Source organism: Aedes albopictus, chromosome 2, assembly GCF_035046485.1.
Source record: "Aedes albopictus strain Foshan chromosome 2, AalbF5, whole genome shotgun sequence".
In the NCBI taxonomy this organism is placed as follows: domain Eukaryota; kingdom Metazoa; phylum Arthropoda; class Insecta; order Diptera; family Culicidae; genus Aedes; species Aedes albopictus.
Genome location: NC_085137.1, coordinates 421,987,205 through 422,004,039, shown reverse-complemented (window position 1 = coordinate 422,004,039; position 16,835 = coordinate 421,987,205). Strand labels below are relative to the sequence as shown.

At 43.0% G+C, this 16,835-nt stretch overlaps 1 protein-coding gene across 4 annotated transcripts in view; it reads left to right on the top strand.

The window, feature by feature from the left end:
* The window catches only part of LOC109426613 (uncharacterized), a 678,826-nt gene that overhangs the window by 339,581 nt on the left and 322,410 nt on the right, over positions 1-16,835 (top strand). The window lies entirely within an intron of this gene.

Below are 16,835 nucleotides of genomic sequence, written 5' to 3'. Positions count from 1 at the left end.
CAAATTACGTAACGCTCTAGGGGAGGGGGGGAGTATGGCCAAGCGTTACGATCCATACAAAATTTTTCGGGTTTTCATACAAAAAAGCGTTACGGAGGGGGGAGGGGGGGGGGTCGAAAAATGACGATTTAAGCGTTACATAATAAATGGATGCTGCCCAAGCAGATTTCTTGGAGAAATTCCTGAATGAATTGCTGATATACATAATTTGTGGAGGATATCCAGGAGTAATTCCCGGAGAAATTCCTGAAAACATTCCTGGAGTATTTCCTGGAGGAATTTCTGGAGAAGTTCCTTGAAAAATTTCCGGGTTAAACCCTGGAGGAATGCCTGGAGGAATTTCTATAGGCATTCCTATGGGAATTGTTTGAGGAATCTTTAGAGAAAGTCTTGAAAAAAACTGGATGAATTTCTAGAGGAATCTCCAGAGAAATAAGGGAGATTTCTCTCTCTCTCTTTCTTCTTGGCGTAACGTCCTCATTGGGACAAAGCCAGCTTCACAGCTTAGTGTTCTATGAGCACTTCCACAGTTATTAACTGAGAGCTTCCTCTGCCAATGACCATTTTGCATGCGTATATCGTGTGGCAGGCATGAAGATACTCTATGCCCAAGGAAGTCAAGGAAATTTCCTTTACGAAAAGATCCTGGACCGACCGGGAATCGAACCCGTCACCCTCAGCATGGTCATGCTGAATACCCGTGCGTTTACCGCCTCGGCTATATGGGCCCTAAGGGAGATTTATATTTCTATTATTTTTCTATTTCTGTAAAAATTACATGAGAAATCCTCGAAGGAATTCTTGAAAGAGTCCCTGGGGGAATCCCTGAAGATATTTGTGGAGAAATCCCTGGAGGAATCTCTTGAGGAATTCCTGGAGGAATACCTGGATAAATCCCTTAAAAATTCCTTAAGACATTCCTGGAGAATTTCCTGGAGGATAACCTAGAAGAATCCTTGGAGGAACTTCGGGAGGATTTCCTGGAGGAATCTTCGGAGGATTTCCTAGAGAAAACCTTCTGGAAATCCATGAAGAAGTTTCTGGAGGAATCCCTCAAGCTATTCCTGATGGAATCTCAGGAGAAATTCCTGGAGAAATACCTGGAGGAATCCCTAGAGGAATTGCTGACATAATTTATGAAGGATCTCCAGGAGCAATTCCTAGAGAAGTATTTGAAGGAATTTCTGTAAAAAAAATCCTGGGGTAATTCCTGGGAAATTTCTAGATAAAGTCCTGGAGGGACCTGGCCTGGCCTAGAGGTATTCTTGTGGGAATTGCTGGAGGAATCCATGATGGGATTCCTGGTGGAATCTCTAGAGGAATTCTTGAAAGAATAACTGAATGAACTTCTAGAGGAATCTCCAGGGAAATGTTCTAAAAATTTACTGAAGGTATTACGTGAACTTCTGGAGGATTTCCTGGAGGAATCCCTGGGAAAATTTCTGAAAACATTCGTGAAGAAATCCCTGGAGGAATCCCTGAAGCAATTCATGAAGGAATCTCAGGATAAATTCCTGTAGAAATTCCTGGAGGAATCCCTGAAAAATTCCTGAGGATATTCCTGAAGAATTTCCTGAAAGAATTTCTAAAAAATCCCCAGAAAATTTTCTGAAAGAAATCATAGGGAAATTGCTGACATAATTTCTGATGGATGTCCAGGAGTAATTCCTGGATGAATTCCTAGAGAAATTCCTGGAGGAATTCCTGAGGAAATTCTTGGGGTAATTCCTGGAGAATTTCCCGGAGGAGTTCCAGGAGAAATTCCTGGATTGATTCTTGGAGAAATGCCTGGAGGAATTCCTGGCAGTTTTCCTTTGGTAGTTGCTGGAGGAATCCTTGAAGAAATTCCTGCAGGAATCTCTGGGGAAATTCATACAACAATTACTGAATAAATTTCTAGAAGAATTTCCAGAGAAGTTTCTTAAGTAATCCCTGGGGAATCATTAAAGAAAATCTTGGAAAAATCCCTGAAGAAGCACCTGGAAAAATTTTAGCGGAATTCCTGAAGGAATCCTTGCAGCAGTTCTTGGAGGATGGTCTGGAAGACTTCTTGGAGGGATTCCTGGTGAATTTCAGAAGGCATTCCTAGAGAAAATCCTGAAAGATTTTCTGAAGGAATCCCTGAAGTATTTTCTGGAGAAATTCCTAGATGAATTGCTGACATAATTTATTAGGGAATTCCTTGTTCAATTCCTGGGGAAATGCCTGCATGAATTTCTGAAGGAATCCCAGAAAGATCTCCAGAAGCAATCCAAGGAGTCCCTGAAGCAATTCCGGGAGGAATATCTGGTGGAATTCCTGGAGGAATCGTTGAAAAAAATCTCAGTGAAATCTCTGTAAGAATCCAAGGGAGAATCTTTGGAAGGATGCCTGGAAAATTTCTTGGAAGATTGCCTGAAGAATTCCTGATGGAATTTTTGGAGTTTCCCCTAAAGGAAAATATCCTTAGAGAAATCCATTACAGAGCTCCTATATAAATTTCTGTGGGAATTCCTGGTGGAATTCTTGGAACAATTGGTGGGTTCCATGGAAGATATCCTAGAAGAATGCCTGTAGGAATTCCTGATAGAATCTCCACAGGAACTCCTGGAGAAATCTCTAAAGGAATTACTGGCGGAATTTCTGGAGGAACTTTCAGAGAAATCCCTGCAGAAGTTCCCAGAGGAATCCCTGGAAAAATCTCTAGCGGACTTTCTGAAAAAAACCGTGGATAAATCTCTTAAGGAATTTGTAGAGGAATACCAGGAATAATTCCTGAAGAAATCGCAGATGGATTTTTTTGAGAAAGTCTGGAGGAATTTTCAGAAGAGTTCCTAAAGAAACTATAGAAGGAACCGCGGAAGCAATTTCAAGAGGAATTCCTTTGAATCCCTAAACAGTTCCTGAAGGATGTACTGAAATAATTCCTGGACGAAATTCTTTAAATAATACAAGGAGGAATTTCTGAAGAAATCCTAAGAAGAGCTCTCGGGAGAATCCTTGGAGAAATTTTTAAAATAAGTTATTCCAGAAAGAATCACAGAAGAATTTCCCGAGTTAAGCCCTGCAAAAATTCTTGGAGGAATCCCTGGAGGATACCCTAGAGGAATGCTTGTAGGGATTAACAGAGGAGTCTCTAGAAATACTCCTGGAGAAATCTCTAGAAGAATTCCTGGAAGAATCTCTAGAGGCATTTCTGAAGGAATCCCGTGATGAATTTTCAGGGCAGCTGTTCCCAGAGGAATTCGTGGATTAATTCCTGGACGAATCTCTGAAGAAATTCGTGGAAGAATCCCTTGAGAAATTCATAGAGGAATCCCAGTTAGAACTCCTGAAGCTGCAATTTCTTCAGGAATCCTTAGAAAAAACTTGAAGGAACTCTAAGAAGAGATCTTGGAGGAACTTCTTGAGGAATCCATGCAGGAGTTTCTGAATTCCGGAAGCAGTCCCATGAGGAGTTGCTTAGGAAATCCTAGGAAAGCTTTCTTGACAAATTCTTGGAATAATTTCTGTAGGACAAAAATATGAGGGAATCCATGTCTGCAATAATTTTTGGAGGAATCATTGTTTGAACTTTTGGATGGTTTAGAGTCCAATGTTTTGTACAATGTTTTAAGGAACTCCTGGATTATGTTTTAGCTAACCTTTGGTAAAATTTTATGTATGGGTTTCTGGAAGATATTGCTGCTGAAATACTTCTTATTATTCCAGATTGAATTATCGGAATTCTTGAAGGAATGTATAGAGAATCTCTGATGAAATCTCTGAAAGAATACTTGCAGAAATACCTAAAAGAATTTCTGTTGGCATTCCTTTGGGAATCCCTGCAGAAATTCCTGAAGGAATCCTCGAAAAATGCACTGAACAATCACTGGAGGAACCTCTCATAAAAGAAATTCCCGGAGGAATGTCTGGTGAAACCCTTAGAGGAACTCTTTTAGAATTCTCTGGAACAATCCATGATGGAATCACCGAAGGAAGCTATGGAAAAAATCCTGGAGGAATTCATCAATTTTTCAACAAAGCTTTTGTTAATTCTTTCGATCATTATATCTCAGGTCACTCTTTGGCGAGCGTTCGTGCGAGACAGTCGCAACTTTTCGTTCGTCCGGTTTGTCTCCCGATACTATCCAGTTCGGTGGCTTTTTCCAGTGCTAGTTTTCCGAGTGATCAAGTGTTGAAGTGAAAATCCCTAGTGGGACGGGTGCGGTTGGCTAGGCCACAATTTTTGCCGCAAAAGTTCGTTTAGTTTGAGTAAAGTTCACGTTTTCATTTTATCACGTGGCGCATTGACCGATTATCGAGCACATCAGTGCAGCATCCCCCGCACACCGCGCCGCTCGCGCGGCCGTGATCGGCTTCTTCCAGTGAGTACCCAAGCTCATCGTCGTCGACAGCAGCAGCCCACCGAGAGAAGAGCAGAGAGCGTTCAACCGCCGCACACCAGCGCAGCGTCGGGCGCTCAGCAGCAGCTCGCTTCCTCCCTGTGCGGGCCATCCGATCGCTTGGACCTGTCGTCGTCGAGCCTGTGGCTAAACAGAGTGCACAAAGATAAGTACATAAAGTTACCTCTCGTTGTTCCCCCCTCTCCACTGACTCTTTGATTAGATTTAATTTGGTACATAAGCAGTTTTTTCTCACTTTTCCTGTAGCGTTAATTTTGTCCCTTGTTTTTTGATTATTTCTCGTCCCTGTGATAGTGGTAGTTCAAGATTTTTGAGTGACCCGTGGTGGTAGTTAGCTACCACAATGGGCGATGATGATGATGGCGGGGGAACATCGTACCGCATCAACGAAGCTTCGTTATTGGCATCGGACTGCTCGAGCCAACAAGGCGATGTAAATGCTAATCCCTTTGTCTCCCTTCACCCTGGTGCTTCTGCAATGGACACCAACAGTAAATCTGTTTCGACGTCCCCCCGCCTCAAGGCCTACCCTCCCGACTTTGGCGGGCCATATGTTGTTTTCTTCCGACCCAAAGGCAAACGTTTGAACACCGTTCAAATCAGCAAGGATCTGACTAAGCGGTATTCTTCCGTTGTCTCCATTGACATGGTCGGTACAGCTAAGCTTCGGGTGACAGTAGGCGACCGAAAACACGCTAATGAGATTGTGGCCTGCGAGTTGTTTACACTTGAGTACTTCGTTTACCTACCAAGCGCGTCGATAGAGATTTCGGGGAAGGTCGCCGACGCATCTTTGACCTGCGAAACGATCATGCAAGGCTGTGGTCGTTTCCATAACCCTTCTCTTCCTCCTGTCCAGATACTGGATTGCCGGCAACTGCATTCGGTGTCCCAGGAGGGCGAGAAGAAGGTTTACACACCATCTGAAGAATTTTCTGTGACCTTCTCCGGATCTGCATTACCAGATCTGCTGGTGATTGGCAAACTTCGGCTACCTGTGAGGCTGTATGTACCGAAGGTAATGAATTGCATCAATTGCAAGCAGCTGGGCCACACCGCCCAGTACTGCAGCAATAAACCTCGCTGTGCAACATGCGGGGAGAGGCATGTGGACGGTGCGTGTAAAACGCCGCCCAAGTGTGTTTATTGTGGCAGCGACCGTCCACATGATCTGATTGATTGCCCAAGGTACATACAGCAGAAAAAACATCAAAAACGATCGTTGCAGCAGCGATCACGGCGAAGCTACGCCGAAATGCTGAAAAAAGCTGCCCCGACCGTTGAATCCCGTAACATCTACTCGTCTTTATCTCTCGATGATCAGGGCTCTGACTCTGAGGTCGGGGACGGGGTTCCCTTTGTTTTCAAGGGTGAAACGAGGAAACGGATGAGGCTCCAGAGACCCACCAAAAAACCTCGGAATCTGCCTAGCAGCGACCCCCAACCCACCATGACAAATTTGAAGAGTGGTAAGAAAGCCACAAAACGTTCCCCTCCGGGATGCAAAATCCAGGACGAACGAGACTTTCCATCACTCCCGGGAACATCTAAAATCCCAGATGTCCCACGTTTTTCGAATTCTCAACCGGAAAGACAGCATTCGGAGCACCAGGAGCAACCTCAGGGTGCGCCATTGTTTACGCTCTCTGGCATTGTAGACATCATCCTCAGCTTCTTCAATGCTTCAGACTCCGTGAAGAACATTGTAAAAGGACTTCTTCCTTGCGTGACCCCTCTTTTGAAGCAGTTGGCTTCTAAAATGCCCCTCCTTGCGACAATCGTATCTTTCGATGGCTAATTTAACCACCGAGGTCGAAGATACGATTTCGGTTCTACACTGGAACTGTCGTAGTATTACACCGAAATTAGACGTTTTTAAATTTTTAGTTTACAATCTACAATGCGATGTTTTTGCACTATCCGAAACATGGCTGACACTTGATGTAACCTTACCTTTTCCCGATTATAATATCATTCGCCTTGATCGATCCGACTCGTACGGAGGGGTGCTTCTAGGGATCAAGAAGCAGCACTCATTTTACAGAGTCGATTTTCATCCGATGACAGGCATTGAAGCCGTCGCATGTGAGGTGACTATCCGAGGTAAAACCCTCAGTGTTGCCTCCATATATCTTCCACCGAGAACTGCAATATTTCGCAGGGATCTCGCCCACATCTGCTCGGTTATGCCCGAGCCTCGGCTGCTCATGGGAGATTTCAACTCCCATGGTACAGGCTGGGGGGAACTGTACGATGACAGCCGTTCAACGTTGATATATGACCTCTGCGACGACTTCAACATGACAATTTTGAATACCGGAGAAGTTACACGAGTGGCACCTCCAGCTCAAGATGGCAGCCCTAGAAACAGCCGATTAGACCTCTCAATCTGTTCGAGCTCACTATCGCTGGAGTGTACATGGAAGGTTATCCAGGATCCTCATGGTAGTGATCATCTGCCGATTGTTGTTTCTATTTCCAATGGGTCACATCAACCTCCATCTATCGACATCGCCTACGATCTCACCAAGCACATTGACTGGGAGAAGTACGCAGAAGCAATTATCGACGGTGAACAATCGGTAGAAGTCCTTCCACCGCGGGAAGAGTATCAGTTTCTATCAGAACTGATCATCAGTAGTGCGCGTCAGGCACAACGTCGACCAGTGCCAGGTCCGTCGGTTCGCAGGAAACCCCCCAATCCGTGGTGGGATAGTGAGTGTACAGAAATATATCGCGAGAAATCCGCGGCGTTCAAAGAGTTTCGGAAACGCGGTTCGGTCGAAAACTTCAAGCGGTTCGCTTCCCTTGAAAGCAAGTTCAAGAACTTGATCAAGGCGAAGAAAAGCGGTTACTGGCGTCGGTTCGTCGAGGGTTTGTCGCGCGAGACTTCGATGAGAACTCTTTGGAACGTCGGTAGAAGAATGCGTAACGCGTCGTCGGTCAACGAGGATCGAGAAAGCTCTCCTCGATGGATCCTCAAGTTCGCAAAAAAAAGTTTGTCCAGATTCCGTGCCCGTGGAGCGAATAATTCGTGATGTTTCCGACGATAGGGACGACATGGATAGGCCGTTTTCAATGATTGAATTCTCACTTGCTCTTCTTTCATGTAACAATTCCGCTCCAGGAATGGATCGAATCAAGTTCAACTTGCTTAAAAACCTCCCCGACGTCGCTAAGAGGCGCTTGTTGAACTTGTTCAATCAGTTCCTGGATAACAACATCGTTCCGGATGATTGGAGACAAGTGAGGGTGATAGCTGTTCAAAAACCCGGGAAACCCGCGTCGGATCATAATTCGTACCGTCCAATCGCGATGTTGTCTTGTCTACGGAAGCTGTTGGAGAAGATGATTCTCTTTCGACTGGACAAATGGGTTGAATCGAATGGCATGTTGTCAGACACACAGTTTGGTTTCCGCAGAGGCAAAGGTACGAACGACTGTCTTGCGTTGCTTTCTTCAGAAATTCAGCTTGCCTTTGCTCAAAAGCAGCAAATGGGCTCAGTGTTTTTGGATATTAAGGGTGCTTTTGATTCAGTTTGTGTCGATGTTCTTTCCGACAAACTACACGACTGTGGCCTTTCCCCAATTCTTAACAACTTTTTGTATAATTTGCTGTTTGAGAAGCAGATGAGTTTCGCTCATGGTGACTTGACAGTTTCCCGAATTAGCTACATGGGCCTCCCCCAGGGTTCATGTCTAAGCCCCCTTCTTTACAACTTTTATGTTAGAGACATAGATGATTGTCTCATGGAAAACTGCACGTTAAGGCAGCTTGCGGATGACTGTGTTGTCTCTGTAACGGGATCAATAGCAGTCGATCTGCAAGGACCACTACAGGATACTTTGGACAATTTGTCTACTTGGGCTCTCAAGCTGGGTATCGAGTTCTCTCCGGAGAAAACTGAGATGGTTGTCTTTTCTAAAAAACACAAACCGGCAAAGTTTCCGCTCGTTCTGATGGGTAAGACAATCACTCATAGCATGTCTTCACAATACCTCGGCGTCTGGTTCGACTCCAAATGCACCTGGGGGAAGCACATTGTGTATCTGATACAGAAATGCCAAAAACGAATCAACTTTATGCGAACTATTACCGGAACATGGTGGGGAGCACACCCGGAAGATCTGATCAGGCTGTACCAAACAACCATTCTATCGGTTTTAGAATACGGTAGCTTCTGTTTTCAAGCCGCGGCGAAAACACACTTGCTGAAGCTTCAACGGGTTCAGTACCGTTGCCTTCGGATCGCGTTAGGTTGCATGAACTCGACTCACACAATGAGTTTAGAGGTACTTGCTGGTGTACAGCCTCTGACAGACCGCTTTGCGGAGTTGTCGTTCCGGTTCCTCATCCGATGCGAGGTTGTGAATCCGTTGGTCATAGAAAACTTCGAAAAGCTGCTCGAACAGAATCCCCAAACTCGTTTTATGAGTGTGTACTACTGGTACATGACGCTGGAGGTAAGCCCATCTCCGGTTAACACCAATCGTGACAACTTCTCAGACTTCGACAGCTCCTCTGTGGATTTTGATCTCTCTATGAAGGATGGGATCACCGGTATACCGGAATCTTTTCGTTCCATAGGTATTCCACAAATTTTTGCAAGTAAGTTCGGGCATGTTAGCGGGGCCAGACAGTTCTTCACAGATGGTTCCAAAACCGATGATTCGACTGGATTCGGTGTCTACAACGAATTTCATAGCGCCACCTTTATGCTTCAAAAGCCATGTTCGGTATATATTGCTGAGCTAGCGGCTATATACTACACCTTAGAGTACATTCGCACTCTCCCACCTGAGCACTACTTCATTTTTACCGACAGTCTAAGCTCTCTGGAGGCTGTTCGGTCAATGAAACCGATGAAGCACTCAGCGTACTTCCTGAAAGGAATACGCCAAGTCTTGAGTGCTTTGTCCAAACGCTCATACATCATCACCATAGCTTGGGTCCCTTCACATTGCTCTATTCCGGGCAATGAGAAAGCGGACTCTCTGGCTAAGGTGGGCGCTAGCGAAGGCGATATTTATGAGCGTCAAATCGCCTTCGACGAATTTTTTGAATTGGCCCGTCAGGAGACCTTGATCAGCTGGCAACACAAATGGAGAGATGGAGAGATGGGTAGATGGTTGCACTCCATCATTCCACAGGTGTCGAAGAAGCCATGGTTCAAAGGGTTGGATTTGAGCCGCGATTTCATTCGTGTAATGTGTCGGTTGATGTCCAACCACTATTTGTTGAACGCACATACCTTCCGTGTTGGGCTCTCAGAAAGCAATCTCTGTGTCTGTGGCGTGGCTTACCAGGATATCGAACATGTCGTGTGGGGATGCAATGAGTATCGTGAGGTCAGATCTGAGCTGCATGAAATTCTCCGGGTCCGAGGAAAACAACAGAAACCCGTTAGAGAAGTGTTGGCAGGACTTGATTTGGAATACATGAACCTGATTTACCAGTTTTTGAAACGTGTTGATGTCAGAGTTTGATGTAGTACGCTCCTTGTTTTCGTTGTCCGCCTTTTGGTTTTGTTGTTCGCCCCTGTCTGTCGTCACCCCCTTCCGTTTGTCCTCTTCTTGTCGTTTTCTACCGATAAAGTCCTTTCTTTTTGGTTCCGTTACAGATATGGACAATTTGTCCCATCAAAGTTTTAGTATAAGTTAGCAAATAATTTAGTATTAAACCCATAAATCCGTCCTTCCCATTTTTTTTTCTTCAATCCTTAACCTCGAAACAGCCGCGAGTACTTCGGCTTCCCAAACTAACATAGTTTTAAGGCAGTAATAAATTGTAAAATGTATAACCATTGTAAAAAAAACAAAAGATTTCGGCTCAGTTATGCCCATGTGGCGCCCGAGCCTTCCAAATAAACGAATAAGTAAAAAAAAAAAAATTATATCTCAGGTTATTCCTGTGGAGGCTGCTTCAAACATTTCTCATACAGATTTTTTGGCATTTTTCAGAAATTTCTTCGACATACGCTTGGGAAATTTTCGGTGCGTTTTTTACCAATCATTTTGGAAGTTTCTCTTTTTTTTGAAAATTGCTTCAGCAATTCTTTTGGTGTATTTCAGGCATTATATTGGCATTTCATCTAAATATCTACAGCAGTTCCGCTGGAGGTTCTTTCGGAAATGTATCTGAAAATCAATTCAGCAATGGCTCAGGGCATTTTTGATGCAAATTGTTCTGGATATCTCTTCGTGAATTTCTTAAAAAATCCTTCAATATTTTCTCGGGAATTTATTGAGGAAATTTATTTTCCAACGTCATTTGAAATTTCTGCGACATTTTTTTGTGAAACCTTTCAGCAACTCCTTGTGAATAAATTGCTTCATAAATTTCCATGTGAATTCTGTACACAATTTCTACGTGATTTTTTCATTCCTGTAACATGTCATTTGGGAAAGTCTTTGGTGCTTTCTTTCGAACTTGCTTCACAATATTCTTCTTCAATTTTACCACAAATATCATCAAAAACATTCAGAAAATTCGGTAGTATAATTGTGCATGTGTGGAGGCATGGATGTTTGGAAAGGAGTTAAGTGTTTGTTAGTTGCAGTGGCTGAAATACTCGCGGTGGCTCGAGGTTAGTGGTATGTGTCAGAACATTCGGGAATGGACTTGAGTGCGCATGCGCTATGGAAACAGGATTAACAGCAGAGTGAAAAAGGCAAATTTACAGACAAAAATACAGAAATTTGAAACGCTGCACACCGTTCGCGATGTGAGTGAACAGTTGGTCTCAGGGGGTTCCAGGGGCCCTCACGGTATTTCTGGGGGTCCCAGGAGGCTTTATTAGGATACCATGAGATCTCAGAAATTTTTCAGGGGGTACCAGGAGATCTCAGGGGTGTTTCAACGGTATCTCAAGAGGTACCGGGAACACACAGGAATGATAAAGAGGGTCTTAGGAGGTTCCAATGAGATTCAGGGATGCTTCAGGGGTATTCCAGGGGATCTCAACTGAACCCTTTTAGAGGAACTCAAAGGCACTTCAATGGGTCTCAAGAGCGTTTCATGGCCCTCAAGGACGTTTCACAGGAGCCCAGGAGCGTTTCAGGAGATCCAGGGTGGTTTCACAGGGGTTCAAGGGGGTCTCATAGGCGCTTCAAGGGTACTTATGGTGTTTCAGGGGGTTGCAGGAGGTCTCCGGGGTGGTTAATACTATTGAAACGCTCTTGAAGACTCCGTAATGTTTTTTAAATATGCCTAAATGCCTTCAATGTCCTGAAACTCCTTCTTAAAAATCCTTGAAACGCCCCGGAAGTGCCTTGAAACGCTAAATTAATACCATTGACACGCCCTCGATCAATCAATTTGAAATGCCCCTGGAACCTCTGGAAAATACTCCTGAAACTCCCTGAAACGTACCGTAAACTGGGGTGTAGTTGATCAGTGGGGTGAACTTGATCACTCAATTACCCGCGGATATCGACTTACAAGAAAGCAACAATTCTATTTTTAACATTCGCAATCCAATGACGTAACATTAGAATGGAATGGTAACTTTCTTGAAAGTGAATATTCGTGGGTAATTCGTGAGTGACCAGGTTTACTCCACTGATCAACTACACCCCAGTTTACGGTACTTAAAACCTCCTTGTAACGCCCCTGGAATGCTATCAAACGCCCTTAAAGTCTGTCGAAACGCCCTTAAAACGTTTATGAAACTCCCTGAAACTCTCTAAAATGCCTTGAAACGCCCTTCACAGGTTCTTGAGATCTCTCCCATCTAGGCAACCCTAAGACATCCTTGAAATGTCCCTGCAATCCCCATAATCCCATTGAAACACCAATGCAATCTGCTGAAATCACTTGTAACAACCCCATAAAACGCCTCTGAAGCCCCTTAGAACCTTTTGGGCTCTCTGGAAACTCCCTTGGCCCCATCTCAAATGCCAGGTGCAAGACTTGTTCTTGCGATCCAAATTTCCTCATTGTTTTTAAGTACTTGCTAGTTTTAAGTGTTTTGAAGTACCAACTCACGTCCCATCCATCTCAAACGTCCCAATTCCGTCGCTGCCTCAAATCCCAAAACTACTCTGAATAGAAGCAAATTCCACTTAAGTATTACTACTTCAATAAAGAAACTTAAATAGAATTCGGAGTTTTGAGTGTATATAATTGAGTTTTAAAAAGACACAGACACGTTTAACCCTCTAATACCCAAATTTTTGATTTTGATCTAAATATCATTTTTCGTCATCTAAAATCGATTTAAACATGTTTTGGAAGATGATTCTTCTTAGTTCTCGATTTCGTGAATTTCAGTTTTTGATTTTTCTAATTTTTATTTTTGAACATCCCCACAGTTTTATATTTTTCCTGGAAGCCTATTTGGAGTACGAATTTTTTGAGATGAAAACATTTTGAAATTTTATGGTTATTGTTGAAATATTTTTATTTTTATTTTTTTTTCATAGCAAATTTTATTTTCCGTGTAATTTTTAGGAAAATAATTTTAGAGTGTATGTGATTCCCTTAAACAATAAAACTAGGAAAGAATGATTTGAGAAAAATCTAAAATATGTCAATTATAGCGATTCAATACAAAATAAACAATGACTTCTAGAAGGTAACTAAAACATCAATTTTTCAATGATTTTTAAAAAATGTAAATACGCTTTAAAATACACCAAAAACCATTTTGAAATATACAAAACAGTCCTAAATATCAGCCAAAAATAAAAAATTTTGATTTTCCACGGAACAAAAATTACAAAAATGCTCAAACTATACCCCGTCTAAAGGCGGGATTGGGTATTAGAGGGTTAATGCTTCCAGTGAGCTATTTGCTCTTTGAAGGAAGCACGACAATAGACAACGGACTAGCATCAAAGATGGTTGGAAGGAAAAAGATGACCGACTCTAAGTTTTTCCATACATTTCTCCAGAGACACACTATGCATGCTACACTACCGCCATCTGTTGAGTGAGAAGCGCAAAAACTATCCTCTATGGCTAGATTCAAGTAAGCGTGTACCATTTTGACACAATTAAAACACGCTAAAACCGCGTAACAAAAAAATTGCGTCGAGTAAATCTGATTCAACTTTTTTTTGTAAATATTTTTCTTATAAAATATTATTGAAATGTACCGAAATTATATGGCACGATTTTGAATAATATGTAATTTTCCATGATTTTCGAATCTACATTGGAATCATCATATGGGGTCATCCATAAAGTACGTCACGCTTTGAGGGGGAGGGGGGGGGGTTGTGAAAGTGTGACAACCAATGTAATAAGTATAGTAAAAACCCGTACGAAGGGGAGAGGGGAGGGAGGTCGAAAATTCCCAATTTCAGCGTGACGTACTAAATGGATGCCCCCTATGTATGGTTGCATCCCATTTTTTTCCGAGATATTTTGAAGAGAATCCAGTCACGAAGATAACCTATAGTGCCAGGAGGCATCTGAAAGCCTCAACATCTGCAATAATAAGCGCCAACATGTGACGTAGTTGGGGAGCGAAGCTCTCCAAAATTGTATCAAATTATTTTTTCAGTTTAATACACTAATTTTCACGTGAAAATGTCTGAATTGAATGAACTGCCTCGATAATTTCCAAATTTCATTTATTTTGAGAGGCCTTGACCAACCCCCCCAACTACTATTGGCGATTACAATGTGAAATGTGTGAAAAAAGTTTAGCGTGAATTTGCCTGTGTGTTTGTTCTGAGATTTTTCCTAAAATTCATTAAGAGTGTATTAGTTGCACTTTGGCTCACCAGAGCGGCGCTATTCGTGTCGCCGGTTAGGAGCGGGAGTCGTTCATCTTTTTCCTTCTAACCATCTTTGCTAGCATGCAACGCCCAGCGGCACAGCCGAAAACTTTTCCTGACACCTGCGGCGTGAATCGAACCCGCGCTCCTTAGCACGATGCGACTAAAGGCTTGGTGACCTTAGCCGCACGACCACGATGCCACTTTTTATATGTAAAGAAGTCCCGCATAGAAAAATACGATCAATGCAATCGTTCATATTATAGGATATTTGTTCGTGGAATGATTACAACAAAAGCTATAATAGTTTAATGATTGGACGATTAAAGTTGGAAATTTGACATTATTTAGTATGTTTCAAGTATCATACCATTTTTGATGATGATTCATCCAATGGTACATTAATAATTTTGAATAATATGGTTTTTGTACGCTCGGCAAATAACAATAGTTCTGGCGAGTTTTTTTTTCAACATTGAATCACTGCCACACTTTCAAAATGGGTTAAATGGTCTATTTGTGTTTCTGTGTCATTATAATCGTCGGAAATCAGCACTTTTGAGTTCTAGCTTTTCGATCACTGTAGTAAGAAACAGCTACTTTTAGTGACCGCCGTGCGCCAGCCGTTGACTATTAACAAGTTCATTCGCGAAATTCTCATGAAAACTCACCTTCATTGGCGGCCACAGCATGCGAGGGGACCTAAAGAAGATCGGCCGTTGATAGTGGAAGGTTTCTTATTACTCTTAGGAATTATCCTACCGCAGCTTCTATTATTTTAAGCACACCTACCCACTTCTCCAGGTGAAGAACTTTCACGCATTCAAGCCACCCGCGAGCACTGATCCGATTTAGAGTAGTAAGAAAACCGCGCGAGAAGCAGTAGAAACAATCTCGGAAATCACACGGTTCGATTCCCAATTCAAGAAAATAAACACAAAAAAAAATGCAAAAGTAAATAATGATTCACATAATCGTAGGAAAAATTGGCAGTGCCCGACAAATGCCCGCAGGGGTGTGCTTTTTTCTCAGTCGGTAAAACAGATTTGGTGAAATATTTCCGTTTTGTTTTTATTATTCGCTGTATCATAATGTTGATGATAAAGCGATCATAACACGTATGATTCCACAAAATTTTTGTTCGAGATAAATGGCATTTTTGAATGGTAACGATACTTAACAACCCATTCGGTCTATCATCAAAACACCGAAAATGATAACTGCTATCATGAATAAGATATGTCGTATCATCTATGTATCATCCAGTTTACGATAACACGTATGATCAGAAAATGATACACTGTTGAATTGGTTTATGATAACATTTTATTCGGGGTTTTATATGTAAAGAAGAGGATGAAAGTAGATCGAAAGGAACGAATTAGAAGGAAAGTGAAGGGCGAGGGATTGAACCTACGCCCTTGTACATACGAATTAAAAGTAGTAGTCACTTGTCCATCTAAACCACCTTTTTGTGTAAACCCATGGGTGTGCAGAAGAGAAAATAATACTTCAAGAAAAAGGGAATCGTGATACACTTCCCATTTCAAAGAATTGATCCAATGCATTAACCATCATCTTTTTTCTAATAGTGACCCTTTTAGGTTGATACCCAAGTGCACGGGAAGAACTTCCCCCTGCGGAGAACTCTAGAACTCGAAGGTCATAAAAACGCAGCATGATTTTCAACCGTCCATCCTGTTTCCTTCGTGGTGGCATTGCGTAGATACGTGCTACCACCGTGCGCTAGCCGAAGGCCAAAACAGTTTCTCATGCAACCAAACCGCCAAGCACTGACTGACTGTATTTACGGCGCAAGAGTCCAGACTCGTAAAATTGTTCGATTTCCACTTCATTTTAGTCGGTCGCTTTCTCCGCAGCCATAGGATGTGCGCTGCGTGCGTGGTGGGAATGGCGTCTATTGCGGGAAACCCGGTTCGGACTTACTACATCACAAGTCCATTAACGCACTCTCCGAACCTGGATGGCGACGCCTTCGTCCATAATAGAGTAACCGGTGCCCATACCTACACTTGGCTGGCGGGAAGACGATTTTTTTGCACGTTCGTTTATTTCTTTTTTATTCAGACCGGAGAATCAATTTTCCGGTGTGAATTCGTGAACCTTTTTCCCGGAAAAGTGCATTGAAGGAAAGGAATTGGAAGAATCGGTCTATGAATTAAGATTGATAAAATGCGAAAGTAACCAGTTTGCTTCAACGTTTTAACATAAATTTAAACACTTCTAAGCACAAATAAAGCCAATCCTCTTCACGCAGAGCCATTTCCCATTAACGGAAAGAGCTTCGGTTTTGCAATTTTCGGTTATCATCACGCCAGAATAGCTTCGCATCGTCAAGTATTACTGTGAAACATCGGGTTGACGTGATGTTATGCGAGAATTTCGCAGGGTCACCGCGCCCCCTCTCCACCGACCTTGGTCCGTTGGTGGTCGTCAACCAGTAGACAGACAGACGGCGAGCTGGCCCAACGAAGAATTCTGGCGGAAATTCCGCCTAGTCAAGCACGAAGGTGGAGCCAAAAATAAAACTGCACGTGTCCTTTGAGCCGACCCGTGTGGCTGTATGTGCTGATGACTGCGGGGAAGCCATTATACGGGGTTATATGTGCTGTGCATACAACTGTGAGTTGCCTGCCGCTCATTTGAACAAAACTTCATTATGCTTCTCGGAAGGACTAACATTCCCGACTGATACCAGCGGGG